The sequence below is a fragment of the Dendrobates tinctorius genome, unplaced genomic scaffold (assembly GCF_039654945.1).
Source record: "Dendrobates tinctorius isolate UK_male_01 unplaced genomic scaffold, ASM3965494v1 ptg000250l, whole genome shotgun sequence".
NCBI lineage: Eukaryota > Metazoa > Chordata > Amphibia > Anura > Dendrobatidae > Dendrobates > Dendrobates tinctorius.
The window spans coordinates 22,934,147-22,959,533 of record NW_027361917.1 but is presented as its reverse complement, the minus strand read 5'-3'; the positions used below and the strand labels follow the sequence as shown (position 1 = coordinate 22,959,533).

Below are 25,387 nucleotides of genomic sequence, written 5' to 3'. Positions count from 1 at the left end.
GATCAGGGTTAATCAATGCAGCAGCTGCCGTAAGGGCGCGTTTCAATCCCTCAAAAGCCTGTAAGGCTGCTCCCTCTACATTTACAGGGTCAAAGTCATTATCAACATTTTTCAATAAATCATAAAGTGGTTTAGCCAAATAAGCAAAATCTTCAATGAATTCTCTGGAAAAATTAATGAGACCCAAAAATTTTCTGAGTTCAGTAATGTTAGTTGGTATGGGGACAGCCTGAATAGCTTTAACCCTATCATGCATGGGCTTCTTTCCTTCTGCCGAGACAGACACACCCAGAAATTTAACCTCTGATTTCATCAATTGTACTTTATCTAGACTCATTTTGAGTCCTGCATTTTGTAAAGCCTGACAAACATTTTCAAGGGTTTCTCTGTGTTCACATTCATCGACAGTTTGAATCAACAAATCATCCACATACTGTAAGACTTTGTCTCCACACCCCAGGGGTTCTAACATCTGAGCCAATGCCTGATGGAAATACACAGGAGAACTGTGAAATCCCATGGGCAGCCGCGTGAACAAGTATTGCACATTTTCAAAAGTGAATGCGAAGCGGAGTGCAGATTCAGGTGTTAGGGGTACTGAGAAAAAGCCATTTGCAAAATCCAAACAAGAAAATACTTTACAATCACTCCTCAGCTGCGACATAACTTCAGGGACAGATGCAACAAGGTGAGCAGCTGAGGGAGTGTACTTATTTACAAGTCTCAGGTCTACTACCATTCGAAAACTGCCATCTTCCTTTTTTACAGGTAGAATAGGACTGTTACATGGAGAATTACCTTTCACAACAACACCTTGTTTCTCCAATTCACTGACTGCTACCCTTATGTAAGGGATTACGTCCTCCGGAATACGGTACTGACGCTGGAAAGGTGGCAGTTTTTCACCATCAATTTTAACCTGAGTTTGCATTAACCCACAATCAGTTTTCTTTGAGATCCACAATTCAGGGAACTTTTGCTTCAATTCATTCTTTAAAGCATCATTGTCAGTGTTTTCAACATTTTCATTAGCACCTAATCCGAAGCTAGCAATGGGTAATTTATGACTCTCCTCCTCCTCTACAGGGACAATTACAGAACAGATAGTGGCTTCTTTCTTCCGCCACAAGACTTTGTTACATAAATCAACAACAATTCCCATTGCTCCCAAAATATCAGTTCCCAAAATAGTGTACCGTAACTGTGGGTTTACCCAAAAAGCGCATCGAAGACCCCTTTGCTTCGATCCCCCTGTGTCCTGAAATCTCAGGTTTACTGTACGACTTTTTTACCGCCTCAATACAGGATCCTTCGAATCCTACCAAAGTTGTAGTTTCAGGCAGTCCAGGGGGTGACTGCAATTTGTGTCGTGTTATTGAAACTGAGGCTCCTGTATCGATGAGGATGTCTTCCCAAGGCAGCCCCTCTATTCTCCCTCTGACATAAGGTCTACCGTCCCTGCCCAGGGAAAGGGGAGCAAGGAGGGTGAGGGGAACAGGGGGAACACTCCATCAATCAGTGTTACCTGCCGTGGGAAGCCCGAAAAATCCATCATCCCCATCTGGGCACGGCTTCCGTCCAACAGCCGCCACCTCCGCCCCAAAGAGATCCTTGGTCAGGGTCTGGTCCTCATGTTCCCGCAGCTCCTTAATCAGCGGAGCATAGGGACGAGGAGGAGTGACCCCTCCCTGAACAGCATGGACCTCCGGGCGCGGATGAGTGAAAGCCATTGGAGAGGGAGCAGGAGCAGAAGGCTCCTGGGAAACTGGGTTAACCATTTGAAGACCGTTGTACTGCTGATACTGCCTAGGGTCATTCACTGCTGGGTACGGAGGTCTAACTCCGACAGGTGGTCTAAAGAACTCCCGGGTCTGTTGGGGATTAAATGGTGCCCGGGGTTCTTGGGGAACAATCCCTGGCACAAAGAGGGGACAAAACCGTTTAAAGTGTCCCAACTGCCCACAAAGATAACACACGGGAGGACCTCTCGTGGGATCCCTTGGGGGCTCTGCCGAACGGGACCTGCCCATTCTCGGCAGCTGGCCGTACCCCCCCGGAACTCCTGGCCTCCCGGAATCAGCAGATACACCCCGAGGTGAATGGTACGCAAAAACATTAGACTCATCACCCTTCACCTCGGATTGCATCGTTCTAACATTGGTTAATAAAGCCTCCACCACGTCCTCAATTGATCCCGCATTTTGCAAAACTCCCGATTTAAAAACTCCTTCCAGGGGCACCTTTTTTACAAATTGTTCCATCATGGCAAATTTATCACCCTGGTCCATCCTATCTAAGGTCTTATCAAACACAACGCACCAGGCTGCAACCCATTTATCTGCCTCAATCCTGAGATCACTCCCCTTTTTAATTTTAAAGGAATCTAACAATGCCGGGGAGGGCTTTCTCCCCCCTAACTTCTGTGAAATCACAAACTTCATTCTTCCCTGCGACTCTGTCAATTCACACTGAACACCCTTCACTTGCTGGGCTTTCAGATGGGACATGAACTCAGGGGGCACAAAAGACATGAAATAACGGGAAGCATCTTCCTTAGATTTAATTTGAAATTTATCTAGCCATGATTCAAAGCCAAGGACATTACGAAATACTCCCTTACTTTCCTCCCAATTAGGCAAATTTTTGATAAATTTAAGATGGACCAGAGACATTTGGGTAGGGGTTTTTCTTGGGGTAGAGGCAGTGTCATCGTTAAATTTAAAATCTACCTGTGATGAATCATCCCCTTCCTCGTTCAATTCTTTACTTAACTGTGCCTGCATAAGTTGAAGCTGCCGGGACAACCTATCCTGTGTAGTGGTATATTCTCTAATCCAGTCTCCTAACATTGACTTCCATTCTGAGACTGTGTCTACGTCAGCCCCGCACTTCCCCACTGCAGACTCCATCTGTGCTATAAGTGCTGTCAAAGGCTCCAACTCAACCCCCTCCTTTTGTGTTTCCTCTGCTCGTCTCAATGTCTCATTCAGCTGTTCTAATCTCTCCCCGTACACTGCCCCTGCCCGGGTAACCCCATATACATACTGTGGTGTAGACTGTTTATCAAGAGCCTGATCAAAGGTTATGACTGTCTTACACAAAGCCGATACCCGGCTGTTAATTCTCCCTAGCGAATTCTTTCTATCTAGTTCCCTGTTTTCTGTGGTAAACCATCGCATACAATTTAACCACGTAGTTTCCACATTAACCCCCTCCAGCTGGGGTGTGCCAGCATATTTCTCTGCCTGCTTCCGTAACCACTCCATATTTACAGTGGTCTACAAGGACGAGTTTTACTATGTCCTAGTATCAACAAATGCAATTTAAGCAAAGTTAGATACTCACACCTCTTTCGAATGGAAGACCTCCTGCCGGCTGTTTGGGGGTCGACCAGATATCAAAAGAGGTGCAGCCGTGATTCCAGCCTCACTCGTTAGCTTGCCAGGCGTCTCCCCACGCCCTTTTAAAGCTTCTTGCTACCGGGCACAAAAAAATTCTCACGTCCTTGTAGATAGCTTCTTCTTAGTTACTCATCTTTTATAGTCTTTTTCTTTGTCCGTGGTTTTCTTATAAAAAAATCGGGCAGGCGGTCTCGGAGCGATCACGAGAGGTTCTCCTTCAGGCTGGCTTACTTTGATCGGTTTCACGTGTGGCCACACGCGTTTCTTTTATTTTTTCTCTTCCTCTTTCCACCTCCAAGCCCTCATCTGCGGCTTCTTCCACAAAGGTTCTTCTGGAGGCCACTCTCCGGAGCTGCTCCTCCTGGCTGGCTCGCCACTTGTAAGAAAAAGTCCTACTGAGAGCTGGAAGAGTCGGGAAGAAGTTCCACAGACGATCTCTTATCAAGCTGAGGTTGAAGGTTTATTCGGAGATACACAGCAAGACAGATACAGAATAACAGAGGAGTTGGAATATGCGGGCAAAAACAGGAATTCAGACAGGCAGAGATTTGCTAGGAGGTCTGGCGGTGATAAGGCTCTGTGCCCTGGCCATGGTGAGGCACAGTGGCATGATGGCGATGGAATGGCCCCGATCGACAGTAACAGGGGCATCTTATACATTATCAGAAAAAAGAAAGCTGCATTTTGCCGCAGAGGGCGTTAACATTATAATTCTAAGGCGTTTTCATGGTAATCTACAGAAACGTGGTTTAGAACAGAGAATATAATGACATAATACGAAGATATTAATTAACATTTCTTCAAGCAACACTAAAACCCATAAGTCATTGGTATCTATGGCTACTGTCCTAAAATCTTATCATTGTCTCCAGTCTAGGTCCCTAAATTCTTACATCCTGACATTTTAACTACTCTACTCTTCGCTACCACACTATCACGTATAAGCATACTGACCATATATTTGGTAACCTGTGACCCTATTGATTGATCCAATCTTCCTCTACGCACATCGGCTGAGGTTGCTAGGAGACATGATCTCATTTTCCATCCTCCATTTAATACATTTTATCAGCTCTTTTGTAAAAGTTGAATCTTCTCTAACTTTCAACAAAATGGCTGCTAGAGACAACATGGCCGCTCAGTATATTATGACTGACCATTCTCTTACACTCTCCACGGAAATCTTTAATAAAAGGTGAAAGATTTTTACAATCTGAAGAGAAGCCAGAGTATACTGGGCAAGGGCTTCCTCCTGACCTACCACCATGGGCACAGCCCTCATTTGGCCCAGGGAGACCACCTAGAAGTGGGTGCGTGGTTTGGCTATGGAAAAACAAAAACGGCAACACACAGCCCATTTTCCGCAGGCTGCTCCATGTTCAGCTCCATCTTGCTGCCAGAGAGTCACATGTCCCGCTGCCTGGAAGAAGGCCATCCACTGCTACAATATTCAAATGAGAGACATTTCCCAGCAGACCCAGATTACAGTCTCCCACCAAAACCCCACCCACTCATTCCTTCATTCTGTTGTTGAACCCATTTAAGGAAGCCCCAGCAAGCTGGAGCGTGCAAAAATTGCCACAAAATTCAGTTTTGCTTCTCTCCACGGAAATCTTTAGTAAAAGGCGAAAGATTTTTACGTTCTGAAGAGAAGCCAGAGTATACTGAGCAAGGGCTTCCTCCTGACCTACCACCATGGGCACAGCCCTCATTTGGCCCAGGGAGACCACCTAGAAGTGGGTGCGTGGTTTGGCTATGGAAAAACAAAAATAGCAACACAGCCCATTTTCCGCAGGCTGCTCCGTGTTCAGCTCCATCCTGCTGCCAGAGAGTCACATGTCCCGCTGCCTAGAAGAAGGCCATCCACTGCTACAATATTCAAATGAGAGACAGATCCCAGCAGCCCCAGAGGACAGTCTCCCACCAAAACCCCACCCACTCATTCCTTCATTCTGTTGTTGAACCCATTCAAGGTAGCCCCAGCAAGCTGGAGCATGCAAAAATTGCCACAAAACTCAGGTTTGCTTCTCTCCACGGAAATCTTTAGTAAAAGGCGAAAGATTTTTACGTTCTGAAGTGAAGCCAGAGTATACTGGGCAAGGGCTTCCTCCTGACCTACCACCATGGGCACAGCCCTCATTTGGCCCAGGGAGACCACCTAGAAGTGGGTGCGTGGTTTGGCTATGGAAAAACAAAAATGGCAACACACAGCCCATTTTCCGCAGGCTGCTCCGTGTTCAGCTCCATCGTGCTGCCAGAGAGTCACATGTCCCGTTGCCTGGAAGAAGGCCATTCACTGCTACAATATTCAAATGAGAGACATTTCCCAGCAGCCCCAGAGTACAGTCTCCCACCAAAACCCCACCCACTCATTCCTTCATTCTGTTGTTGAACCCATTTAAGGAAGCCCCAACAAGCTGGAGCGTGCAAAAATTGACACAAAATTCAGTTTTGCTTCTCTCCACGGAAAACTTTAGTAAAAGGCGAAAGATTTTTACGTTCTGAAGAGAAGCCAGAGTATACTGGGCAAGGGCTTCCTCCTGACCTACCACCATGGGCACAGCCCTCATTTGGCCCAGGGAGACCACCTAGAAGTGGGTGCGTGGTTTGGCTATGGAAAAACAAAAACGGCAACACACAGCCCATTTTCCGCAGGCTGCTCCGTGTTCAGCTACATCTTGCTGCCAGATTGTCACCTGTCCCGCTGCCTTGAAGAACGCCATCCACTGCTACAATATTCAAATGAGAGACATTTCCCAGCAGCCCCAGAGTACAGTCTCCCACCAAAACCCCACCCACTCATTCCTTCATTCTGTTGTTGAACCCATTTAAGGAAGCCCCAGCAAGCTGGAGCGTGCAAAAATTGCCACAAAACTCAGTTTTGCTTCTCTCCACGGAAATCTTTAGTAAAAGGCGAAAGATTTTTACGTTCTGAAGAAAAGCCAGAGTATACTGGGCAAGGGCTTCCTCCTGACCTACCACCATGGGCACAGCTCTCATTTGGCCTAGGGAGACCACCTAGAAGTGGGTACGTGGTTTGGCTATGGAAAAACAAAAACGGCAACACACAGCCCATTTTCCGCTGGCTGCTCCATGTTCAGCTCCATCTTGCTGCCAGAGAGTCACATGTCCCGCTGCCTGGAAGAAGGCCATCCACTGCTACAATATTCAAATGAGAGACATTTCCCAGCAGCCCCAGAGTACAGTCTCCCACCAAAACCCCACCCACTCATTCCTTCATTCTGTTGTTGAACCCATTTAAGGAAGCCCCAGCAAGCTGGAGAATGCAAAAATTTCCACAAAACTCAGGTTTGCTTCTCTCCACGGAAATCTTTAGTAAAAGGCGAAAGATTTTTACGTACTGAAGAGAAGCCAGAGTATACTGAGCAAGGGCTTCCTCCTGACCTACCACCATGGGCACAGCCCTCATTTGGCCCAGGGAGACCACCTAGAAGTGGGTGTGTGGTTTGGCTATGGAAAAACAAAAATGGCAACACACAGCCCATTTTCCGCAGGCTGCTCCGTGTTCAGCTCCATCGTGCTGCCAGAGAGTCACATGTCCCGTTGCCTGGAAGAAGGCCATCCACTGCTACAATATTCAAATGAGAGACATTTCCCAGCAGCCCCAGAGTACAGTCTCCCACCAAAACCCCACCCACTCATACCTTCATTCTGTTGTTGAACCCATTTAAGGAAGCCCCAGCAAGCTGGAGCGTGCAAAAATTGCCAGAAAACTCAGTTTTGCTTCTCTCCACCGAAATCTTTAGTAAAAGGAAAAAGATTTTTACATTCTGAAGAAAAGCCAGAGTATACTGGGCAAAGGCTTCCTCCAGACCTACCAACATGGCCGCAACCCTCATTAGGCCCAGGGAGACCACCTAGAAGTGGGTGCGTGGTTTTGCTATGGAAAAACAAAAACGGCAACACACAGCCCATTTTCCGCAGGCTGCTCCGTGTTCAGCTCCATCCTGCTGCCTGAAAGTCACATGTCCCGCTGCCTGGAAGAAGGACATCCACTGCTACAATATTCAAATGAGAGGCATCTCCCATCAGCCCCAAAGTACAGTCTCCCACCAAAACCCCACCCACTCATTACTTCATTCTGTTGTTGAACCCATTTAAGGTAGCCCCAGCAAGCTGGAGCGTGCAAAAATTGCCACAAAACTCAGTTTTGCTTCTCTCCACGGAAATCTTTAGTAAAAGTTAAAAGATTTTTACGTTCTGAAAAGAAGCCAGAGTATACTGCGCAAGGACTTCCTCCTGACCTACCACCATGGCCGCAGCCCTCATTTGGCCCAGGGAGACCACCTAGAAGTGGGTGCGTGGTTTGGCGATTTAAAAACAAAAACGGCAACACACAGCCCATTTTCCGCAGGCTGCTCCGTGTTCAGCTCCATCCTGCTGCCAGAGCGTCACGTGTCCCGCTGACTGAAAAAAGGCCATCCACGGCTACTATATTCAAATGAGAAACATTTCCCAGCAGCCCCAGAGTACAGTCTCCCACCAAAACCTCACCCACTCATTCCTTCATTCTGTTGTTGAACCCATTTAAGGAAGCCCCAGCAAGCTGGAGCGTGCAAAAATTAGCACAAAACTCAATTTTGCTTCTCTCCACGGAAATCTTTAGTAAAAGGCAAAAGATTTTTACGTTCTGTAGAAAAGCCAGAGTATACGGCGCAAGGGCTTCCTCCTGACCTACCACCATGGCCGCAGCCCTCATTTGGCCCAGGGAGACCACCTAGAAGTGGGTGCGTGGTTTGGCTATGGAAAAACAAAAACGGCAACACACAGCCCCTTTTCCACAGGCTGCTCCGTGTTCAGCTCCATCGTGCTGCCAGAGAGTCACATGTCCCGCTGCCTAGAAGAAGGCCATCCACTGCTACAATATTCAAATGAGAGACAGATCCCAGCAGCCCCAGAGGACAGTCTCCCACCAAAACCCCACCCACTCATTCCTTCATTCTGTTGTTGAACCCATTTAAGGAAGCCCCAGCAAGCTGGAACGTGCAAAAATTGCCAAAAAACTCAGTTTTGCTTCTCTCCACGGAAATCTTTAGTAAAAGGTGAAAGATATTTACGTTCTGAAGAAAAGCCAGAGTATACTGCGCAAGGGCTTCCTCCTGACCTACCACCATGGCCGCAGCCCTCATTTGGCCCAGGGAGACCACCTAGAAGTGGGTGCGTCGTTTGGCGATTTAAAAACAAAAACGGCAACACACAGCCCATTTTCCGCAGGCTGCTCCGTGTTCAGCTCCATCCTGCTGCCAGAGCGTCACGTGTCCCGCTGACTGAAAAAAGGCCATCCACGGCTACTATATTCAAATGAGAAACATTTCCCAGCAGCCCCAGAGTACAGTCTCCCACCAAAACCTCACCCACTCATTCCTTCATTCTGTTGTTAAACCCATTTAAGGAAGCCCCAGCAAGCTGGAGCGTGCAAAAATTAGCACAAAACTCAATTTTGCTTCTCTCCACGGAAATCTTTAGTAAAATGCAAAAGATTTTTACGTTCTGTAGAAAAGCCAGAGTATACGGCGCAAGGGCTTCCTCCTGACCTACCACCATGGCCGCAGCCCTCATTTGGCCCAGGGAGACCACCTAGAAGTGGGTGCGTGGTTTGGCTATGGAAAAACAAAAACGGCAACACACAGCCCCTTTTCCACAGGCTGCTCCGTGTTCAGCTCCATCGTGCTGCCAGAGAGTCACATGTCCCGCTGCCTAGAAGAAGGCCATCCACTGCTACAATATTCAAATGAGAGACAGATCCCAGCAGCCCCAGAGGACAGTCTCCCACCAAAACCCCACCCACTCATTCCTTCATTCTGTTGTTGAACCCATTTAAGGAAGCCCCAGCAAGCTGGAGCATGCAAAAATTGCCACAAAACTCAGGTTTGCTTCTCTCCACGGAAATCTTTAGTAAAAGGCGAAAGATTTTTACGTTCTGAAGAGAAGCCAGAGTATACTGGGCAAGGGCTTCCTCCTGACCTACCACCATGGGCACAGCCCTCATTTGGCCCAGGGAGACCACCTAGAAGTGGGTGCGTGGTTTGGCTATGGAAAAACAAAAACGGCAACACACAGCCCATTTTCCGCAGGCTGCTCCGTGTTCAGCTCCATCGTGCTGCCAGAGAGTCACATGTCCCGTTGCCTGGAAGAAGGCCATCCACTGCTACAATATTCAAATGAGAAACATTTCCCAGCAGCCCCAGAGTACAGTCTCCCACCAAAACCCCACCCACTCATTCCTTCATTCTGTTGTTGAACCCATTTAAGGAAGTCCCAGCAAGTTGGAGCGTGCAAAAATTGCCACAAAACTCAGTTTTGCTTCTCTCCACGGAAATCTTTAATAAAAGGCGAAAGATTTTTACATTCTGATGAGAAGCCAGAGTATACTGGGCAAGGGCTTCCTCCTGACCTACCACCATGGGCACAGCCCTCATTTGGCCCAGGGAGACCACCTAGAAGTGGGTGCGTGGTTTGGCTATGGAAAAACAAAAACGGCAACACACAGCCCATTTTCCGCTGGCTGCTCCATGTTCAGCTCCATCTTGCTGCCAGAGAGTCACATGTCCCGCTGCCTGGAAGAAGGCCATCCACTGCTACAATATTCAAATGAGAGACATTTCCCAGCAGCCCCAGAGTACAGTCTCCCACCAAAACCCCACCCATTCATTCCTTCATTCTGTTGTTGAACCCATTTAAGGAAGCCCCAGCAAGCTGGAGCGTGCAAAAATTGCCACAAAATTCAGTTTTGCTTCTCTCCACGGAAATCTTTAGTAAAAGGCGAAAGATTTTTACGTTCTGAAGAGAAGCCAGAGTATACTGGGCAAGGGCTTCCTCCTGACCTACCACCATGGGCACAGCCCTCATTTGGCCCAGGGAGACCACCTAGAAGTGGGTGCGTGGTTTGGCTATGGAAAAACAAAAACGGCAACACACAGCCCATTTTCCGCAGGCTGCTCCGTGTTCAGCTACATCTTGCTGCCAGATTGTCACCTGTCCCGCTGCCTGGAAGAACGCCATCCACTGCTACAATATTCAAATGAGAGACATTTCCCAGCAGCCCCAGAGTACAGTCTCCCACCAAAACCCCACCCACTCATTCCTTCATTCTGTTGTTGAACCCATTTAAGGAAGCCCCAGCAAGCTGGAGCGTGCAAAAATTGCCACAAAACTCAGTTTTGCTTCTCTCCACGGAAATCTTTAGTAAAAGGCGAAAGATTTTTACGTTCTGAAGAGAAGCCAGAGTATACTGGGCAAGGGCTTCCTCCTGACCTACCACCATGGGCACAGCTCTCATTTGGCCTAGGGAGACCACCTAGAAGTGGGTACGTGGTTTGGCTATGGAAAAACAAAAACGGCAACACACAGCCCATTTTCCGCTGGCTGCTCCATGTTCAGCGCCATCTTGCTGCCAGAGAGTCACATGTCCCGCTGCCTGGAAGAAGGCCATCCACTGCTACAATATTCAAATGAGAGACATTTCCCAGCAGCCCCAAAGTACAGTCTCCCACCAAAACCCCACCCACTCATTCCTTCATTCTGTTGTTGAACCCATTTAAGGAAGCCCCAGCAAGCTGGAGCGTGCAAAAATTGCCACAAAATTCAGTTTTGCCTCTCTGCACGGAAATCTTTAGTAAAAGGCGAAAGATTTTTACGTTCTGAAGAGAAGCCAGAGTATACTGGGCAAGGGCTTCCTCCTGACCTACCACCATGGGCACAGCTCTCATTTGGCCTAGGGAGACCACCTAGAAGTGGGTACGTGGTTTGGCTATGGAAAAACAAAAACGGCAACACACAGCCCATTTTCCGCAGGCTGCTCCGTGTTCAGCTCCATCCTGCTGCCAGAAAGTCACATGTCCCGCTGCCTGGAAGAAGGCCATCCACTGCTACAATATTCAAATGAGAGGCATCTCCCATCAGCCCCAGAGTACAGTCTCCCACCAAAACCCCACCCACTCATTCTTTCATTCTGTTGTTGAACCCATTTAAGGAAGCCCCAGCAAGCTGGAGCGTGCAAAAATTGCCAGAAAACTCAGTTTTGCTTCTCTCCACCGAAATCTTTAGTAAAAGGCAAAAGATTTTTACGTTCTGAAGAAAAGCCAGAGTATACTGGGCAAAGGCTTCCTCCAGACCTACCAACATGGCCGCAACCCTCATTAGGCCCAGGGAGAACACCTAGAAGTGGGTGCGTCGTTTTGCTATGGAAAAACAAAAACAGCAACACACAGCCCATTTTCCACAGGTTGCTCCGTGTTCAGCTCCATCGTGCTGCCAGAGAGTCACATGTCCCGCTGCCTGGAAGAAGGCCATCCAGAGCTACAATATTCAAATGAGAGACATTTCCCAGCAGCCCCAGAGTACAGTCTCCCACCAAAACCCCACCCATTCATTCCTTCATTCTGTTGTTGAAGCCATTTAAGGAAGTCCCAGCAAGCTGGAGCATGCAAAAATTGCCACAAAACTCAGTTTTGCTTCTCTCCACGGAAATCTTTAATAAAAGGTGAAAGATTTTTACAATCTGAAGAGAAGCCAGAGTATACTGGGCAAGGGCTTCCTCCTGACCTACCACCATGGGCACAGCCCTCATTTGGCCCAGGGAGACCACCTAGAAGTGAGTGCGTGGTTTGGCTATGGAAAAACAAAAACAGCAACACACAGCCCATTTTCCGCAGGCTGCTCCATGTTCAGCTCCATCTTGCTGCCAGAGAGTCACATGTCCCGCTGCCTGGAAGAAGGCCATCCACTGCTACAATATTCAAATGAGAGACATTTCCCAGCAGCCCCAGAGTACAGTCTCCCACCAAAACCCCACCCACTCATTCCTTCATTCTGTTGTTGAACCCATTTAAGGAAGCCCCAGCAAGCTGGAGCGTGCAAAAATTGCCACAAAATTCAGTTTTGCTTCTCTCCACGGAAATCTTTAGTAAAAGGCGAAAGATTTTTACGTTCTGAAGAGGAGCCAGAGTATACTGGGCAAGGGCTTCCTACTGACCTACCACCATGGGCACAGCCCTCATTTGGCCCAGGGAGACCACCTAGAAGTGGGTGCGTGGTTTGGCTATGGAAAAACAAAAACGGCAACACACAGCCCATTTTCCGCAGGCTGCTCCGTGTTCAGCTCCATCGTGCTGCCAGAGAGTCACATGTCCCGCTGCCTGGAAGAAGGCCATCCACTGCTACAATATTCAAATGAGAAGCATTTCCCATCAGCCCCAGCGTACAGGCTCCCATCAAAACCCCACCCACGCATTTTTTCATTCTGTTGTTGATCCCATTTAAGGAAGCCCCAGCAAGCTGGAGCATGCAAAAATTGCCACAAAACTCAGTTTTGCTTCTCTCCACGGAAATCTTTAGTAAAAGGCGAAAGATTTTTACGTTCTGAAGAGAAGCCAGAGTATACTGGGCAAGGGCTTTCTCCTGACCTACCACCATGGGCACAGCCCTCATTTGGCCCAGGGAGACCAACTAGAAGTGGGTGCGTGGTTTGGTTATGGAAAAACAAAAACAGCAACACACAGCCCATTTTCCGCAGGCTGCTCCGTGTTCAGCTCCATCGTGCTGCCAGAGAGTCACATGTCCCGCTGCCTAGAAGAAGGCCATCCACTGCTACAATATTCAAATGAGAGACAGATCCCTGCAGCCCCAGAGTACAGTCTCCCTCCCAAACCCCACCCACTCATTCCTTCTTTCTGTTGTTGAACCCATTTAAGGAAGCCCCAGGAAGCAGGAGCATGCAAAAATTTCCACAAAACTCAGGTTTGCTTCTCTCCACGGAAATCTTTAGTAAAAGGCGAAAGATTTTTACGTTCTGAAGAGAAGCCAGAGTATACTGTGCAAGGGCTTCCTCCTGACCTACCACCATGGACACAGCCCTCATTTGGCCCAGGGAGACCACCTAGAAATGGGTGCGTGGTTTGGCTATGGAAAAACAAAAATGGCCACACACAGCCCATTTTCCGCAGGCTGCTCCGTGTTCAGCTCCATCGTGCTGCCAGAGATTCACATGTCCCGTTGCCTGGAAGAAGGCCATCCACTGCTACAATATTCAAATGAGAGACATTTCCCAGCAGCCCCAGAGTACAGTCTCCCACCAAAACCCCACCCACTCATTCCTTCATTCTGTTGTTGAACCCATTTGAGGAAGCCCCAGCAAGCTGGAGCGTGCAAAAATTGCCAGAAAACTCAGTTTTGCTTCTCTCCACGGAAATTTTTAGTAAAAGGCGAAAGATTTTTACGTTCTGAAGAGAAGCCAGAGTATACTGGGCAAGGGCTTCCTCCTGACCTACCACCATGGGCACAGCTCTCATTTGGCCTAGGGAGACCACCTAGAAGTGGGTACGTGGTTTGGCTATGGAAAAACAAAAACGGCAACACACAGCCCATTTTCCGCTGGCTGCTCCATGTTCAGCGCCATCTTGCTGCCAGAGAGTCACATGTCCCGCTGCCTGGAAGAAGGCCATCCACTGCTACAATATTCAAATGAGAGACATATCCCAGCAGCCCCAGAGTACAGTCTCGCACCAAAACCCCACCCACTCATTCCTTCATTCTGTTGTTGAACCCATTTAAGGAAGCCCCAGCAAGCTGGAGCGTGCAAAAATTGCCACAAAATTCAGTTTTGCCTCTCTGCACGGAAATCTTTAGTAAAAGGCGAAAGATTTTTACGTTCTGAAGAGAAGCCAGAGTATACTGGGCAAGGGCTTCCTCCTGACCTACCACCATGGGCACAGCTCTCATTTGGCCTAGGGAGACCACCTAGAAGTGGGTACGTGGTTTGGCTATGGAAAAACAAAAACGGCAACACACAGCCCATTTTCCGCAGGCTGCTCCGTGTTCAGCTCCATCCTGCTGCCAGAAAGTCACATGTCCCGCTGCCTGGAAGAAGGCCATCCACTGCTACAATATTCAAATGAGAGGCATCTCCCATCAGCCCCAGAGTACAGTCTCCCACCAAAACCCCACCCACTCATTCTTTCATTCTGTTGTTGAACCCATTTAAGGAAGCCCCAGCAAGCTGGAGCGTGCAAAAATTGCCAGAAAACTCAGTTTTGCTTCTCTCCACCGAAATCTTTAGTAAAAGGCAAAAGATTTTTACGTTCTGAAGAAAAGCCAGAGTATACTGGGCAAAGGCTTCCTCCAGACCTACCAACATGGCCGCAACCCTCATTAGGCCCAGGGAGAACACCTAGAAGTGGGTGCGTCGTTTTGCTATGGAAAAACAAAAACAGCAACACAAAGCCCATTTTCAACAGGTTGCTCCGTGTTCAGCTCCATCGTGCTGCCAGAGAGTCACATGTCCCGCTGCCTGGAAGAAGGCCATCCAGAGCTACAATATTCAAATGAGAGACATTTCCCAGCAGCCCCAGAGTACAGTCTCCCACCAAAACCCCACCCATTCATTCCTTCATTCTGTTGTTGAAGCCATTTAAGGAAGTCCCAGCAAGCTGGAGCATGCAAAAATTGCCACAAAACTCAGTTTTGCTTCTCTCCACGGAAATCTTTAATAAAAGGTGAAAGATTTTTACAATCTGAAGAGAAGCCAGAGTATACTGGGCAAGGGCTTCCTCCTGACCTACCACCATGGGCACAGCCCTCATTTGGCCCAGGGAGACCACCTAGAAGTGAGTGCGTGGTTTGGCTATGGAAAAACAAAAACGGCAACACACAGCCCATTTTCCGCAGGCTGCTCCATGTTCAGCTCCATCTTGCTGCCAGAGAGTCACATGTCCCGCTGCCTGGAAGAAGGCCATGCACTGCTACAATATTCAAATGAGAGACATTTCCCAGCAGCCCCAGAGTACAGTCTCCCACCAAAACCCCACCCACTCATTCCTTCATTCTGTTGTTGAACCCATTTAAGGAAGCCCCAGCAAGCTGGAGCGTGCAAAAATTGCCACAAAATTCAGTTTTGCTTCTCTCCACGGAAATCTTTAGTAAAAGGCGAAAGATTTTTACGTTCTGAAGAGGAGCCAGAGTATACTGGGCAAGGGCTTCCTACTGACCTACCACCATGGGCACAGCCCTCATTTGGCCCAGGGAGACCACCTAGAAGTGGGTGCGTGGTTTGGCTATGGAAAAACAAAAACGGCAACACACAGCCCATTTTCCGCAGGCTGCTCCGTGTTCAGCTCCATCGTGCTGCCAGAGAGTCACATGTCCCGCTGCCTGGAAGAAGGCCATCCACTGCTACAATATTCAAATGAGAAGCATTTCCCATCAGCCCCAGCGTACAGGCTCCCATCAAAACCCCACCCACGCATTTTTTCATTCTGTTGTTGATCCCATTTATGGAAGCCCCAGCAAGCTGGAGCATGCAAAAATTGCCACAAAACTCAGTTTTGCTTCTCTCCACGGAAATCTTTAGTAAAAGGCGAAAGATTTTTACGTTCTGAAGAGAAGCCAGAGTATACTGGGCAAGGGCTTTCTCCTGACCTACCACCATGGGCACAGCCCTCATTTGGCCCAGGGAGACCAACTAGAAGTGGGTGCGTGGTTTGGTTATGGAAAAACAAAAACAGCAACACACAGCCCATTTTCCGCAGGCTGCTCCGTGTTCAGCTCCATCGTGCTGCCAGAGAGTCACATGTCCCGCTGCCTAGAAGAAGGCCATCCACTGCTACAATATTCAAATGAGAGACAGATCCCTGCAGCCCCAGAGTACAGTCTCCCTCCCAAACCCCACCCACTCATTCCTTCTTTCTGTTGTTGAACCCATTTAGGGAAGCCCCAGCAAGCAGGAGCATGCAAAAATTTCCACAAAACTCAGGTTTGCTTCTCTCCACGGAAATCTTTAGTAAAAGGCGAAAGATTTTTACGTTCTGAAGAGAAGCCAGAGTATACTGGGCAAGGGCTTCCTCCTGACCTACCACCATGGACACAGCCCTCATTTGGCCCAGGGAGACCACCTAGAAGTGGGTGCGTGGTTTTGCTATGGAAAAACAAAAACGGCAACACACAGCCCATTTTCCACAGGCTGCTCCGTGTTCAGCTCCATCGTGCTGCCAGAGAGTCACATGTCCCGCTGCCTGGAAAAAGGCCATCCAGAGCTACAATATTCAAATGAGAGACATTTCCCAGCAGCCCCAGAGTACAGTCTCCCACCAAAACCCCACCCACTCATTCCTTCATTCTGTTGTTGAACCCATTTAAGGAAGTCCCAGCAAGCTGGAGCGTGCAAAAATTGCCACAAAACTCAGTTTTGCTTCTCTCCACAGAAATCTTTAATAAAAGGCGAAAGATTTTTACATTCTGAAGAGAAGCCAGAGTATACTGGGCAAGGGCTTCCTCCTGACCTACCACCATGGGCACAGCCCTCATTTGGCCCAGGGAGACCACCTAGAAGTGGGTGCGTGGTTTGGCTATAGAAAAACAAAAACGGCAACACACAGCCCATTTTCCGCTGGCTGCTCCATGTTCAGCTCCATCTTGCTGCCAGAGAGTCACATGTCCCGCTGCCTGGAAGAAGGCCATCCACTGCTACAATATTCAAATGAGAGACATTTCCCAGCAGCCCCAGAGTACAGTCTCCCACCAAAACCCCACCCACTCATTCCTTCATTCTGTTGTTGAACCCATTTAAGGAAGCCCCAGCAAGCTGGAGCGTGCAAAAATTGTCACAAAATTCAGTTTTGCTTCTCTCCACGGAAATCTTTAATAAAAGGCAAAAGATTTTTACGTTCTGAAGAGAAGCCAGAGTACACTGGGCAAGGGCTTCCTCCTGACCTACCACCATGGGCACAGCCCTCATTTGGCCCAGGGAGACCACCTAGAAGTGGGTGCGTGGTTTGGCTATGGAAAAACAAAAACGGCAACACACAAGCCATTTTCCGCAGGCTGCTCCGTGTTCAGCTCCATCTTGCTGCCAGATTGTCACCTGTCCCGCTGCCTGGAAGAACGCCATCCACTGCTACAATATTCAAATGAGAGACATTTCCCAGCAGCCCCAGAGTACAGTCTCCCACCAAAACCCCACCCACTCATTCCTTCATTCTGTTGTTGAACCCATAGCGCCAGCAAGCTGGAGCGTGCAAAAATTGTCACAAAACTCAGTTTTGCTTCTCTCCACGGAAATCTTTAGTAAAAGGCGAAAGATTTTTACGTTCTGAAGAAAAGCCAGAGTATACTGGGCAAGGGCTTCCTACTGACCTACCACCATGGGCACAGCCCTCATTTGGCCCAGGGAGACCACCTAGAAGTGGGTGCGTGGTTTGGCTATGAAAAAACAAAAACGGCAACACACAGCCCATTTTCCGCAGGCTGCTCTGTGTTCAGCTCCATCCTGCTGCCAGAGAGTCACATGTCCCGCTGCCTGGAAGAAGGCCATCCACTGCTACAATATTCAAATGAAAGACATTTCCCAGCAGCCCCATAGTACAGTTTCCCACCAAAATCCACCCACTCATTCCTTCATTCTGTTGTTGAACCCATTTAAGGAAGCCCCAGCAAGCTGGATCGTGCAAAAATTGCCACAAAACTCAGTTTTGTTTCTCTCCACGGAAATCTTTAGTAAAAGGCGAAAGATTTTTACGTTCTGAAGAGAAGCCAGAGTATAATGGGCAAGGGCTTCCTCCTGACCTACCACCATGGGCACAGCCCTCATTTGGCCCAGGGAGACCACCTAGAAGAGGGTGTGTGGTTTGGCTATGGAAAAACAAAAACGGCAACACACAGCCCATTTTCCGCAGGCTGCTCCGTGTTCAGCTCCATCTTGCTGCCAGAAATTCACCTGTCCCGCTGCCTGGAAGAACGCCATCCACTGCTACAATTTTCAAATGAGAGACATTTCCCAGCAGCCCCAGAGTACAGTCTCCCACCAAAACCCCACCCACTCATTCCTTCATTCTGTTGTTGAACCCATTTAAGGAAACCCCAGCAAGCTGGAGCGTGCAAAAATTGCCACAAAACTCAGTTTAGCTTCTCTCCACGGAAATCTTTAGTAAAAGGCGAAAGATTTTTACGTTCTGAAGAGAAGCCAGAGTATACTGGGCAAGTGCTTCCTCCTGACCTAACACCATGGGCACAGCCCTCATTTGGCCCAGGGAGACCACCTAGTAGTGGGTGCGTGGTTTGGCTATGGAAAAACAAAAATGGCAACACACAGCCTATTTTCCGCAGGCTGCTCCGTGTTCAGCTCCATCGTGCTGCAAGAGAGTCACATGTCCTTCTGCCTGGAAGAAGGCCATCCACTGCTACAATATACAAATGAGAGACATTTCCCAGCAGCCCCAGAGTACAGTCTCCCACCAAAACCCCACCCACTCATTCCTTCATTCTGTTGTTGTACCCATTAAAGGAAGCCACAGCAAGATCGAGCGTGCAAAAATTGTCACAAAACTCACTTTTGCTTCTCTCCACGGAAATCTTTAGTAAAAGGCAAAAGATTTTTACGTTCTGAAGAAAAGCCAGAGTATACTGGGCAAGGGTTCCTCCAGACCTACCACCATGGACGCAGCCCTCATTTGGCCCAGGGAGACCACCTAGAAGTGGGTGCGTGGTTTGGCTATGGAAAAACAAAAACGGCAACACACAGCCCATTTTCCGCAGGCTGCTCCGTGTTCAGCTCCATCTTGCTACCAGAAAGTCACCTGTCCCGCTGCCTGGAAGAACGCCATCCACTGCTACAATATTCAAATGAGAGACATTTCCCAGCAGACCCAGCGTACAGTCTCCCACCAAAACCCCACCCACTCATTCCTTCATGCTGTTGTTGAACCCATTTAAGGAAACCCCAGCAAGCTGGAGCGTGCAAAAATTGCCACAAAACTCAGTTTTGCTTCTCTCCACAGAAATCTTTAGTAAAAGGCGAAAGATTTTTACGTTCTGAAGAGAAGCCAGAGTATACTGGGCAAGGGCTTCCTCCTGACCTAACACCATGGGCACAGCCCTCATTTGGCCCAGGGAGACCACCTAGAAGTGGGTGCATGGTTTGGCTATGGAAAAACAAAAACGGCAACACACAGCCCATTTTCCGCAGGCTGCTCCGTGTTCAGCTCCATCCTGCTGCCAGAAAGTCACATGTCACGCTGCCTGGAAGAAGGCCATCCACTGCTACAATATTCAAATGAGAGGCATCTCCCATCAGCCCCAGAATACAGTCTCCCACCAAAACCCCACCCACTCATTCCTTCATTCTGTTGTTGAACCCATTTAAGGATGCCACAGCAAGCTGGGGCGTGCAAAAATTGCCACAAAACTCAGTTTTGCTTCTCTCCACGGAAATCTTTAGTAAAAGGCGAAAGATTTTTACGTTCTGAAGAGAAGCCAGAGTATACTGGGTAAGGGCTTCCTCCTGACCTACCACCATGGGCACAGCCCTCATTTGGCCCAGGGAGACCACCTAGAAGTGGGTGCATGGTTTGACTATGGAAAAACAAAAACGGCAACACACAGCCCATTTTCCGCATGCTGCTCCGTGTTCAGCTCCATCCTGCAGCCAGAGAGTCACATGTCCAGCTGCCTGGAAGAAGGCCATCCACTGCTACAATATTCAAATGAGAGGCATTTCCCATAAGCCCCAGAGTACAGTCTCCCACCAAAACCCCACCCACTCATTCCTTCATTCTGTTGTTGAACCCATAGCGCCAGCAAGCTGGAGCGTGCAAAAATTGCCACAAAACTCAGTTTTGCTTCACTCCACGGAAATCTTTAGTAAAAGGCGAAAGATTTTTACGTTCTGAAGAAAAGCCAGAGTACACTGGGCAAGGGCTTCCTACTGACCTACCACCATGGGCACAGCCCTCATTTGGCCCAGGGAGACCACCTAGAAGTGGGTGCGTGGTTTGGCTATGGAAAAACAAAAACGGCAACACACAGCCCATTTTCCACAGGCTGCTCCGTGTTCAGCTCCATCGTGCTGCCAGAGAGTCACATGTCCCGCTGCCTGGAAGAAACCCATCCACTGCTACAATATTCAAATGAGATACATTTCCCATCAGCCCAAGAGTACAGTCTCCCACCAAAACCCCACCCACTCATTCCTTCATTCTGTTGTTGAACCCATTTAAGGAAGCCCCAGCAAGCTGGAACGTGCAAAAATTGCCAAAAAACTCAGTTTTGCTTCTCTCCACTGAAATCTTTAGTAAAAGGCGAAAAATTTTTACGTTTTGAAGAAAAGCCAGAGTATACTGCGCAAGGGCTTCCTCCTGACCTACCACCATGGCCGCAGCCCTCATTTGGCCCAGGGAGACCACCTAGAAGTGGGTGCGTGGTTTGGCGATTTAAAAACGAAAACGGCAACACACAGCCCATTTTCCGCAGGATGCTCCGTGTTCAGCTCCATCCTGCTGCCAGAGCGTCACGTGTCCCGCTGACTGAAAAAAGGCCATCCACGGCTACTATATTCAAATGAGAAACATTTCCCAGCAGCCCCAGAGTACAGTCTCCCACCAAAACCCCACCCACTCATTCCTTCATTCTGCTGTTAAACCCATTTAAGGAAGCCCCAGCAAGCTGGAGCGTGCAAAAATTGGCACAAAACTCAGTTTTGCTTCTCTCCACGGAAATCTTTAGTAAAAGGCAAAAGATTTTTACGTTCTGTAGAAAAGCCAGAGTATACGGCGCAAGGGCTTCCTCCTGACCTACCACCATGGCCGCAGCCCTCATTTGGCCCAGGGAGACCACCTAGAAGTGGGTGCGTGGTTTGGCTATGGAAAAACAAAAACGGCAACACACAGCCCATTTTCCGCAGGCTGCTCTGTGTTAAGCTCCATCCTGCTGCCAGAGAGTCACATGTCCCGCTGCCTGGAAGAAGGCCATCCACTGCTACAATATTCAAATGAGAAGCATTTCCCATCAGCCCCAGAGTACAGGCTCCCACCAAAACCCCACCCACTCATTCTTTCATTGATCCCATTTAAGGAAGCCCCAAGAAGCTGGAGCATGCAAAAATTGCCACAAAACTCAGTTTTGCTTCTCTTCACGGAAATCTTTAGTAAAAGGCAAAAGATTTTTACGTTCTGAAGAGAAGCCAGAGTATGCTGGGCAAGTGCTTGCTCCTGACCTACCACCATGGGCACAGCCCTCATTTGGCCCAGGGAGACCACCTAGAAGTGGGTGCGTGGTTTGGCTATGGAAAAACAAAAACAGCAACACACAGCCCATTTTCCGCAGGCTGCTCCGTGTTCAGCTTCATCGTGCTGCCAGAGAGTCACATGTCCCGCTGCCTAGAAGAATGCCATCCACTGCTACAATATTCAAATGAGAGACAGATCCCAGCAGCCCCAGAGTACAGTCTCCCACCAAAACCCCACCCACTCATTCCTTCATTCTGTTGTTGAACCCATTTAAGGAAGCCCCAGCAAGCTGGAGCATGCAAAAATTTCCACAAAACTCAGGTTTGCTTCTCTCCACGGAAATCTTTAGTAAAAGGCGAAAGATTTTTACGTTCTGAAGAGAAGCCAGAGTATACTGGGCAAGGGCTTCCTCCTGACCTACCACCATGGGCACAGCCCTCATTTGGCCCAGGGAGACCACCTAGAAGTGGGTGCGTGGTTTGGCTATGGAAAAACAAAAATGGCAACACACAGCCCATTTTCCGCAGGCTGCTCCGTGTTCAGCTCCATCGTGCTGCCAGAGAGTCACATGTCCCGTTGCCTGGAAGAAGGCCATCCACTGCTACAATATTCAAATGAGAGACATTTCCCAGCAGCCCCAGAGTACAGTCTCCCACCAAAACCCCACCCACTCATTCCTTCTTTCTGTTGTTGAACCCATTTAAGGAAGTCCCAGCAAGCTGGAGCGTGCAAAAATTGCCACAAAACTCAGTTTTGCTTCTCTCCACTGAAATCTTTAATAAAAGGCGAAAGATTTTTACATTCTTAAGAGAATCCAGAGTATACTGGGCAAGGGCTTCCTCCTGACCTACCACCATGGGCACAGCCCTCATTTGGCCCAGGGAGACCACCTAGAAGTGGGTGCGTGGTTTGGCTATAGAAAAACAAAAACGGCAACACACAGCCCATTTTCCGCAGGCTGCTCCATGTTCAGCTCCATCTTGCTGCCAGAGAGTCACATGTCCCGCTGCCTGGAAGAAGGCCATCCACTGCTACAATATTCAAATGAGAGGCATCTCCCATCAGCCCCAGAGTACAGTCTCCCACCAAAACCCCACCCACTCATTCCTTCATTCTGTTGTTGAACCCATTTAAGGAAACCCCAGCAAGCTGGAGAGTGCAAAAATTGCCACAAAACTCAGTTTTGCTTCTCTCCACGGAAATGTTTAGTAAAAGGCGAAAGATTTTTACGTTCTGAAGAGAAGCCAGAGTATACTGGGCAAGTGCTTCCTCCTGACCTAACACCATGGGCACAGCCCTCATTTGGCCCAGGGAGACCACCTAGAAGTGGGTGCGTGGTTTGGCTATGGAAAAACAAAAACGGCAACACACAGCCCATTTTCCGCAGGCTGCTCTGTGTTCAGCTCCATCCTGCTGCCAGAAAGTCACATGTCCCGCTGCCTGGAAGAAGGCCATCCACTGCTACAATATTCAAATGAGAGGCATCTCCCATCAGCCCCAGAGTACAGTCTCCCACCAAAACCCCACCCACTCATTCCTTCATTCTGTTGTTGAACCCATTTAAGGAAGCCCCAGCAAGCTGGAGCGTGCAAAAATTGCCACAAAGCTCAGTTTTGCTTCTCTCCACGGAAATCTTTAGTAAAAGGCGAAAGATTTTTACGTTTTGAAGAGAAACCAGAGTATACTGGGCAAGGGTTCCCTCCTGACCTACCACCATGGGCACAGCCGTCATTTGGCCCAGGGAGACCACCTAGAAGTGGGTGCGTGGTTTGGCTATGGAAAAACAAAAATGGCAATACACAGCCCATTTTCCGCAGGCTGCTCCGTGTTCAGCTTCATCCTGCTGCCAGAAACTCACATGTCCCGCTGCCTGGAAGAAGGCCATCCACTGCTACAATATTCAAATGAGAGGCATCTCCCATCAGCCCAAGAGTACAGTCTCCCACCAAAACCCCACCCACTCATTCCTTCATTCTGTTGTTGAACCCAGTTAAGGTAGCCCCAGCAAGCTGGAGCGTTCAAAAATTGCCACAAAACTCAGTTTTGCTTCTCTCCACGGAAATCTTTAGTAAAAGGTGAAAGATTTTTACGTTCTAAAAAGAAGCCAGAGTATACTGGGCAAGAGCTTCCTCCTGACCTACCACCATGGACGCAGCCCTCATTTGGCCCAGGGAGACCACTTAGAAGTAGGTGCGTGGTTTGGCTATGGAAAAACAAAAACGGCAACACACAGCCCATTTTCTGCAGGCTGCTCCGTGTTCAGCTCCATCCTGCTGCCAGAAAGTCACATGTCCCGCTGCCTGGAAGAATGCCATCCACTGCTACAATATTCAAATGAGAGGCATTTCCCATCAGCCCCAGAATACAGTCTCCCACCAAAACCCCACCCACTTATTCCTTCATTCTGTTGTTGAACCCATTTAAGGAAGCCCCAGCAAGCTGGAGCGTGCAAAAATTGTCACAAAACTCAGTTTTGCTTCTCTCCACGGAAATCTTTAGTAAAAGGCGAAAGATTTTTACGTTCTGAAGAGAAACCAGAATGTACTGGGAAAATGCTTCCTCCTGACCTACCACCATGGGCACAGCCCTCATTTGGCCCAGGGAGACCACCTAGAAGTGGGTGCATGGTTTGGCTATGGAAAAACAAAAACGGCAACACACAGCCCATTTTCCGCAGGCTGCTCCGTGTTCAGCTCCATCGTGCTGCCAGAGAGTCACATGTCCAGCTGCCTGGAAGAAGGCCATCCACTGCTACAATATTCAAATGAGAGACATTTCCCAGCAGCCCCAGAGTACAGTCTCCCACCAAAACCCCACCCACTCATTCCTTCATTCTGTTGTTGAACCCATTTAAGGAAGCCCCAGCAAGCTGGAGCGTGCAAAAATTGCCACAAAACTCAGTTTTGCTTCTCTCCACGGAAATCTTTAGTAAAAGGCGAAAGATTTTTACATTCTGAAGAGAAGCCAGAGTATACTGGGCAAAGGCTTCCTCCTGACCTACCACCATGGGCACATCTCTCATTTGGCCTAGGGAGTCCACCTAGAAGTGGGTACGTGGTTTGGCTATGGAAAAACTAAAACGGCAACACACAGCCCATTTTCCGCTGGCTGCTCCATGTTCAGCTCCATCTTGCTGCCAGAGAGTCACATGTCCCGCTGCCTGGAAGAAGGCCATCCACTGCTACAAATTTCAAATGAGAGACATTTCCCAGCAGCCCCAGAGTACAGTCTCCCACCAAAACCCCACCCACTCATTCCTTCATTCTGTTGTTGAACCCATTTAAGGAAGCCCCAGCAAGCTGGAGCGTGCAAAAATTGCCACAAAATTCAGTTTTGCTTCTCTCCACGGAAATCTTTAGTAAAAGGCGAAAGATTTTTACGTTCTGAAGAGAAGCCAGAGTATACTGGGCAAGGGCTTCCTCCTGACCTACCACCATGGGCACAGCTCTCATTTGGCCTAGGGAGACCACCTAGAAGTGGGTACGTGGTTTGGCTATGGAAAAACAAAAACGGCAACACACAGCCCATTTTCCGCAGGCTGCTCCGTGTTCAGCTCCATCCTGCTGCCAGAAAGTCACATGTCCCGCTGCCTGGAAGAAGGCCATCCACTGCTACAATATTCAAATGAGAGGCATCTCCCATCAGCCCCAGAGTACAGTCTCCCACCAAAACCCCACCCACTCATTCCTTCATTCTGTTGTTGAACCCATTTAAGGAAGCCCCAGCAAGCTGGAGCGTGCAAAAATTGCCAGAAAACTCAGTTTTGCTTCTCTCCACCGAAATCTTTAGTAAAAGGCAAAAGATTTTTACGTTCTGAAGAAAAGCCAGAGTATACTGGGCAAAGGCTTCCTCCAGACCTACCAACATGGCCGCAACCCTCATTAGGCCCAGGGAGACCACCTAGAAGTGGGTGCGTGGTTTTGCTATGGAAAAACAAAAACGGCAACACACAGCCCATTTTGCACAGGTTGC

At 48.7% G+C, this 25,387-nt stretch overlaps 49 non-coding genes across 49 annotated transcripts; all 49 read right to left on the bottom strand.

Moving 5' to 3' along the window:
- Positions 1 to 4,521: 4,521 nt before the first annotated feature.
- On the bottom strand, positions 4,522 to 4,634 carry LOC141064825 (U5 spliceosomal RNA). The gene has a single exon (XR_012225997.1). It is a non-coding gene; the product is annotated as a U5 spliceosomal RNA (small nuclear RNA).
- Positions 4,635 to 4,948: 314 nt separating this feature from the next.
- Positions 4,949 to 5,064, bottom strand: LOC141065154 (U5 spliceosomal RNA). Its single transcript, XR_012226295.1, has one exon. It is a non-coding gene; the product is annotated as a U5 spliceosomal RNA (small nuclear RNA).
- Positions 5,065 to 5,376: 312 nt separating this feature from the next.
- On the bottom strand, positions 5,377 to 5,492 carry LOC141065005 (U5 spliceosomal RNA). Its single transcript, XR_012226159.1, has one exon. It is a non-coding gene; the product is annotated as a U5 spliceosomal RNA (small nuclear RNA).
- Positions 5,493 to 5,806: 314 nt separating this feature from the next.
- Positions 5,807 to 5,922, bottom strand: LOC141063909 (U5 spliceosomal RNA). The gene has a single exon (XR_012225173.1). It is a non-coding gene; the product is annotated as a U5 spliceosomal RNA (small nuclear RNA).
- Positions 5,923 to 6,236: 314 nt separating this feature from the next.
- LOC141064905 (U5 spliceosomal RNA) lies at positions 6,237 to 6,352 on the bottom strand. Its single transcript, XR_012226069.1, has one exon. It is a non-coding gene; the product is annotated as a U5 spliceosomal RNA (small nuclear RNA).
- A 314-nt stretch (positions 6,353 to 6,666) lies between these two features.
- LOC141065077 (U5 spliceosomal RNA) lies at positions 6,667 to 6,782 on the bottom strand. The gene has a single exon (XR_012226224.1). It is a non-coding gene; the product is annotated as a U5 spliceosomal RNA (small nuclear RNA).
- A 314-nt stretch (positions 6,783 to 7,096) lies between these two features.
- LOC141064538 (U5 spliceosomal RNA) lies at positions 7,097 to 7,212 on the bottom strand. Its single transcript, XR_012225739.1, has one exon. It is a non-coding gene; the product is annotated as a U5 spliceosomal RNA (small nuclear RNA).
- A 314-nt stretch (positions 7,213 to 7,526) lies between these two features.
- On the bottom strand, positions 7,527 to 7,642 carry LOC141064285 (U5 spliceosomal RNA). The gene has a single exon (XR_012225511.1). It is a non-coding gene; the product is annotated as a U5 spliceosomal RNA (small nuclear RNA).
- A 314-nt stretch (positions 7,643 to 7,956) lies between these two features.
- LOC141064858 (U5 spliceosomal RNA) lies at positions 7,957 to 8,072 on the bottom strand. The gene has a single exon (XR_012226026.1). It is a non-coding gene; the product is annotated as a U5 spliceosomal RNA (small nuclear RNA).
- A 314-nt stretch (positions 8,073 to 8,386) lies between these two features.
- LOC141064233 (U5 spliceosomal RNA) lies at positions 8,387 to 8,502 on the bottom strand. The gene has a single exon (XR_012225464.1). It is a non-coding gene; the product is annotated as a U5 spliceosomal RNA (small nuclear RNA).
- Positions 8,503 to 8,816: 314 nt separating this feature from the next.
- On the bottom strand, positions 8,817 to 8,932 carry LOC141063789 (U5 spliceosomal RNA). The gene has a single exon (XR_012225066.1). It is a non-coding gene; the product is annotated as a U5 spliceosomal RNA (small nuclear RNA).
- Positions 8,933 to 9,246: 314 nt separating this feature from the next.
- LOC141064334 (U5 spliceosomal RNA) lies at positions 9,247 to 9,362 on the bottom strand. The gene has a single exon (XR_012225555.1). It is a non-coding gene; the product is annotated as a U5 spliceosomal RNA (small nuclear RNA).
- Positions 9,363 to 9,676: 314 nt separating this feature from the next.
- On the bottom strand, positions 9,677 to 9,792 carry LOC141064243 (U5 spliceosomal RNA). Its single transcript, XR_012225473.1, has one exon. It is a non-coding gene; the product is annotated as a U5 spliceosomal RNA (small nuclear RNA).
- A 314-nt stretch (positions 9,793 to 10,106) lies between these two features.
- LOC141065153 (U5 spliceosomal RNA) lies at positions 10,107 to 10,222 on the bottom strand. Its single transcript, XR_012226294.1, has one exon. It is a non-coding gene; the product is annotated as a U5 spliceosomal RNA (small nuclear RNA).
- A 314-nt stretch (positions 10,223 to 10,536) lies between these two features.
- LOC141063989 (U5 spliceosomal RNA) lies at positions 10,537 to 10,652 on the bottom strand. Its single transcript, XR_012225245.1, has one exon. It is a non-coding gene; the product is annotated as a U5 spliceosomal RNA (small nuclear RNA).
- A 314-nt stretch (positions 10,653 to 10,966) lies between these two features.
- Positions 10,967 to 11,082, bottom strand: LOC141064080 (U5 spliceosomal RNA). Its single transcript, XR_012225325.1, has one exon. It is a non-coding gene; the product is annotated as a U5 spliceosomal RNA (small nuclear RNA).
- A 314-nt stretch (positions 11,083 to 11,396) lies between these two features.
- LOC141063837 (U5 spliceosomal RNA) lies at positions 11,397 to 11,512 on the bottom strand. Its single transcript, XR_012225109.1, has one exon. It is a non-coding gene; the product is annotated as a U5 spliceosomal RNA (small nuclear RNA).
- A 314-nt stretch (positions 11,513 to 11,826) lies between these two features.
- LOC141064406 (U5 spliceosomal RNA) lies at positions 11,827 to 11,942 on the bottom strand. The gene has a single exon (XR_012225620.1). It is a non-coding gene; the product is annotated as a U5 spliceosomal RNA (small nuclear RNA).
- Positions 11,943 to 12,256: 314 nt separating this feature from the next.
- Positions 12,257 to 12,372, bottom strand: LOC141063935 (U5 spliceosomal RNA). Its single transcript, XR_012225196.1, has one exon. It is a non-coding gene; the product is annotated as a U5 spliceosomal RNA (small nuclear RNA).
- Positions 12,373 to 12,686: 314 nt separating this feature from the next.
- Positions 12,687 to 12,802, bottom strand: LOC141064974 (U5 spliceosomal RNA). Its single transcript, XR_012226130.1, has one exon. It is a non-coding gene; the product is annotated as a U5 spliceosomal RNA (small nuclear RNA).
- A 314-nt stretch (positions 12,803 to 13,116) lies between these two features.
- LOC141064931 (U5 spliceosomal RNA) lies at positions 13,117 to 13,232 on the bottom strand. The gene has a single exon (XR_012226093.1). It is a non-coding gene; the product is annotated as a U5 spliceosomal RNA (small nuclear RNA).
- A 314-nt stretch (positions 13,233 to 13,546) lies between these two features.
- On the bottom strand, positions 13,547 to 13,662 carry LOC141065021 (U5 spliceosomal RNA). The gene has a single exon (XR_012226174.1). It is a non-coding gene; the product is annotated as a U5 spliceosomal RNA (small nuclear RNA).
- A 314-nt stretch (positions 13,663 to 13,976) lies between these two features.
- On the bottom strand, positions 13,977 to 14,092 carry LOC141064079 (U5 spliceosomal RNA). The gene has a single exon (XR_012225324.1). It is a non-coding gene; the product is annotated as a U5 spliceosomal RNA (small nuclear RNA).
- Positions 14,093 to 14,406: 314 nt separating this feature from the next.
- On the bottom strand, positions 14,407 to 14,522 carry LOC141063836 (U5 spliceosomal RNA). The gene has a single exon (XR_012225108.1). It is a non-coding gene; the product is annotated as a U5 spliceosomal RNA (small nuclear RNA).
- Positions 14,523 to 14,836: 314 nt separating this feature from the next.
- LOC141064405 (U5 spliceosomal RNA) lies at positions 14,837 to 14,952 on the bottom strand. The gene has a single exon (XR_012225619.1). It is a non-coding gene; the product is annotated as a U5 spliceosomal RNA (small nuclear RNA).
- A 314-nt stretch (positions 14,953 to 15,266) lies between these two features.
- On the bottom strand, positions 15,267 to 15,382 carry LOC141063934 (U5 spliceosomal RNA). The gene has a single exon (XR_012225195.1). It is a non-coding gene; the product is annotated as a U5 spliceosomal RNA (small nuclear RNA).
- A 314-nt stretch (positions 15,383 to 15,696) lies between these two features.
- On the bottom strand, positions 15,697 to 15,812 carry LOC141064962 (U5 spliceosomal RNA). Its single transcript, XR_012226119.1, has one exon. It is a non-coding gene; the product is annotated as a U5 spliceosomal RNA (small nuclear RNA).
- A 314-nt stretch (positions 15,813 to 16,126) lies between these two features.
- LOC141064888 (U5 spliceosomal RNA) lies at positions 16,127 to 16,242 on the bottom strand. Its single transcript, XR_012226054.1, has one exon. It is a non-coding gene; the product is annotated as a U5 spliceosomal RNA (small nuclear RNA).
- Positions 16,243 to 16,556: 314 nt separating this feature from the next.
- On the bottom strand, positions 16,557 to 16,672 carry LOC141064393 (U5 spliceosomal RNA). Its single transcript, XR_012225608.1, has one exon. It is a non-coding gene; the product is annotated as a U5 spliceosomal RNA (small nuclear RNA).
- Positions 16,673 to 16,986: 314 nt separating this feature from the next.
- LOC141064141 (U5 spliceosomal RNA) lies at positions 16,987 to 17,102 on the bottom strand. The gene has a single exon (XR_012225380.1). It is a non-coding gene; the product is annotated as a U5 spliceosomal RNA (small nuclear RNA).
- A 307-nt stretch (positions 17,103 to 17,409) lies between these two features.
- Positions 17,410 to 17,525, bottom strand: LOC141065053 (U5 spliceosomal RNA). The gene has a single exon (XR_012226202.1). It is a non-coding gene; the product is annotated as a U5 spliceosomal RNA (small nuclear RNA).
- Positions 17,526 to 17,838: 313 nt separating this feature from the next.
- Positions 17,839 to 17,954, bottom strand: LOC141063771 (U5 spliceosomal RNA). Its single transcript, XR_012225050.1, has one exon. It is a non-coding gene; the product is annotated as a U5 spliceosomal RNA (small nuclear RNA).
- Positions 17,955 to 18,268: 314 nt separating this feature from the next.
- On the bottom strand, positions 18,269 to 18,384 carry LOC141064886 (U5 spliceosomal RNA). The gene has a single exon (XR_012226052.1). It is a non-coding gene; the product is annotated as a U5 spliceosomal RNA (small nuclear RNA).
- A 314-nt stretch (positions 18,385 to 18,698) lies between these two features.
- LOC141063959 (U5 spliceosomal RNA) lies at positions 18,699 to 18,814 on the bottom strand. The gene has a single exon (XR_012225218.1). It is a non-coding gene; the product is annotated as a U5 spliceosomal RNA (small nuclear RNA).
- A 313-nt stretch (positions 18,815 to 19,127) lies between these two features.
- Positions 19,128 to 19,243, bottom strand: LOC141063632 (U5 spliceosomal RNA). The gene has a single exon (XR_012224924.1). It is a non-coding gene; the product is annotated as a U5 spliceosomal RNA (small nuclear RNA).
- A 314-nt stretch (positions 19,244 to 19,557) lies between these two features.
- LOC141065164 (U5 spliceosomal RNA) lies at positions 19,558 to 19,673 on the bottom strand. Its single transcript, XR_012226306.1, has one exon. It is a non-coding gene; the product is annotated as a U5 spliceosomal RNA (small nuclear RNA).
- Positions 19,674 to 19,980: 307 nt separating this feature from the next.
- Positions 19,981 to 20,096, bottom strand: LOC141064005 (U5 spliceosomal RNA). Its single transcript, XR_012225259.1, has one exon. It is a non-coding gene; the product is annotated as a U5 spliceosomal RNA (small nuclear RNA).
- A 314-nt stretch (positions 20,097 to 20,410) lies between these two features.
- LOC141063967 (U5 spliceosomal RNA) lies at positions 20,411 to 20,526 on the bottom strand. Its single transcript, XR_012225225.1, has one exon. It is a non-coding gene; the product is annotated as a U5 spliceosomal RNA (small nuclear RNA).
- A 314-nt stretch (positions 20,527 to 20,840) lies between these two features.
- Positions 20,841 to 20,956, bottom strand: LOC141064947 (U5 spliceosomal RNA). Its single transcript, XR_012226106.1, has one exon. It is a non-coding gene; the product is annotated as a U5 spliceosomal RNA (small nuclear RNA).
- Positions 20,957 to 21,262: 306 nt separating this feature from the next.
- LOC141064875 (U5 spliceosomal RNA) lies at positions 21,263 to 21,378 on the bottom strand. The gene has a single exon (XR_012226042.1). It is a non-coding gene; the product is annotated as a U5 spliceosomal RNA (small nuclear RNA).
- A 314-nt stretch (positions 21,379 to 21,692) lies between these two features.
- On the bottom strand, positions 21,693 to 21,808 carry LOC141064383 (U5 spliceosomal RNA). The gene has a single exon (XR_012225599.1). It is a non-coding gene; the product is annotated as a U5 spliceosomal RNA (small nuclear RNA).
- Positions 21,809 to 22,122: 314 nt separating this feature from the next.
- Positions 22,123 to 22,238, bottom strand: LOC141064749 (U5 spliceosomal RNA). The gene has a single exon (XR_012225931.1). It is a non-coding gene; the product is annotated as a U5 spliceosomal RNA (small nuclear RNA).
- Positions 22,239 to 22,552: 314 nt separating this feature from the next.
- LOC141063947 (U5 spliceosomal RNA) lies at positions 22,553 to 22,668 on the bottom strand. The gene has a single exon (XR_012225207.1). It is a non-coding gene; the product is annotated as a U5 spliceosomal RNA (small nuclear RNA).
- A 314-nt stretch (positions 22,669 to 22,982) lies between these two features.
- On the bottom strand, positions 22,983 to 23,098 carry LOC141065118 (U5 spliceosomal RNA). Its single transcript, XR_012226262.1, has one exon. It is a non-coding gene; the product is annotated as a U5 spliceosomal RNA (small nuclear RNA).
- A 314-nt stretch (positions 23,099 to 23,412) lies between these two features.
- Positions 23,413 to 23,528, bottom strand: LOC141063887 (U5 spliceosomal RNA). The gene has a single exon (XR_012225153.1). It is a non-coding gene; the product is annotated as a U5 spliceosomal RNA (small nuclear RNA).
- A 314-nt stretch (positions 23,529 to 23,842) lies between these two features.
- On the bottom strand, positions 23,843 to 23,958 carry LOC141065031 (U5 spliceosomal RNA). Its single transcript, XR_012226183.1, has one exon. It is a non-coding gene; the product is annotated as a U5 spliceosomal RNA (small nuclear RNA).
- Positions 23,959 to 24,272: 314 nt separating this feature from the next.
- On the bottom strand, positions 24,273 to 24,388 carry LOC141064873 (U5 spliceosomal RNA). The gene has a single exon (XR_012226040.1). It is a non-coding gene; the product is annotated as a U5 spliceosomal RNA (small nuclear RNA).
- Positions 24,389 to 24,702: 314 nt separating this feature from the next.
- On the bottom strand, positions 24,703 to 24,818 carry LOC141065152 (U5 spliceosomal RNA). Its single transcript, XR_012226293.1, has one exon. It is a non-coding gene; the product is annotated as a U5 spliceosomal RNA (small nuclear RNA).
- Positions 24,819 to 25,132: 314 nt separating this feature from the next.
- Positions 25,133 to 25,248, bottom strand: LOC141063835 (U5 spliceosomal RNA). Its single transcript, XR_012225107.1, has one exon. It is a non-coding gene; the product is annotated as a U5 spliceosomal RNA (small nuclear RNA).
- Between the last annotated feature and the right edge of the window lie 139 nt (positions 25,249 to 25,387).